Source organism: Belonocnema kinseyi, chromosome 5, assembly GCF_010883055.1.
Source record: "Belonocnema kinseyi isolate 2016_QV_RU_SX_M_011 chromosome 5, B_treatae_v1, whole genome shotgun sequence".
Lineage (NCBI taxonomy): Eukaryota > Metazoa > Arthropoda > Insecta > Hymenoptera > Cynipidae > Belonocnema > Belonocnema kinseyi.
In genome coordinates, this window is record NC_046661.1 from 80,145,341 (window position 1) to 80,146,779 (window position 1,439).

Sequence of the window (1,439 nt, forward strand, 5' to 3'; positions counted from 1 at the left end):
GAGACCTAGACCTAAATCTGGAACTTTCAGGAGAATGTGGTCTATCAGGTAACGAAGGAGAATAAGAAGTTTCATCACTATAAACACCAGCAATAGGATCGACATTGGGCAATCTGTTGGACTCTAAACTCAACTCTGCAACAAGAAAAAGAAAACGTTCAAGGTCCTATGCGTTAAATTCCTTTAACGGAGGTTCCTACTTTGTTGGGTCAAAAAAATCTTTTTTTTCTTTTTGCATTTTCAGATAGATATATGTTTCAAAAATATACCTGGAAAATTTCAAGTCAAAATATCAAAAATTTCGAAAGTTATGGGCCGTTAAATAGAGCGGTTTCAAACGCGCTGGACTTCAGCGGCTGGGTGCTCTGCGGCGGCGAAACTGGTTCCGATTTTAGGCTTGTTTTTCACGTCAATGAGGAAGGTGACTTGTATGGACCTGAAATAGCTGACTAGGCCTAAGTACTCTCATTTTCTAAACTTTATTTAAACAAATGATTGTTGTAAATCTGGTGTCAAATTCGTGATTTTTGACCGCTTGAACTATGAAAGCCATATTAATCTTGGAAAAAAGTAATTTTGCAATAGTTTTTATTAAATAAATTATTTAAATAATTTTTTATTGCAAAAATAGTACCAGATTTGAAATCAGTGATTTGATGGAAGATTTGAAATCATCGACCCCGAAAACATACGAAATAATGAATGAGTGTAATTATATCGCAAAATTTCAACATAATTTTTTGCGTTTTTTATGAAAAACTTTGAACGCGTTTTTCTCAAAACCACGTTTTCCGTGTTGGTGGAAGTCCCACAAGGCGCAAAAATTGAGCAATCGCTATGAAACTTTTTTCACATACTCTCAGAAGGTATCCGCACAAAGTAGAGTACAATCACAAAAAAATATTAAAAATTGTTTGTTTAAAAAATAATTAGTAGCAAAGAAAAGTGAAAAAATCAATTTCTTTTCAAAATCTCATAACTTCCTCATTTTTCATTTTTTTTTCTTTATTCTAGTCTACTTTGTGCGCTATAGTGTATAGATTAAGAAAATATTTTGATTTTTTGTTTCAGATTTTTTCTACGGCGGACAGATCTTCCACCAGCGGGAAAAGTCGACGCCGACCAGTCGCCATTGATAGCCACCCCCCTCCCCCCTTTTTATGTAACGGCCCAACAAATTTTGTAGTGCCACAATAAATATGGACAATTTGTCCATATGTGAAATTTTAGCCACCTTTTTTTATACTTTCCTCAAAAAATATTCCCAAAAAGACAGCCGGATTTCGGGCCAAGAATGTAGGAACCCCCCTTAAATGTACTTCTAGTGTATCGAAAATGTTGAAGTACTGCTTTTATTTTTTAAATGGCACCCTTCTTTTAAGAAATAATAGCAGCGGAAAGTTAAAAAAACGCTTTTAAAAGTATAGATATATTATTAT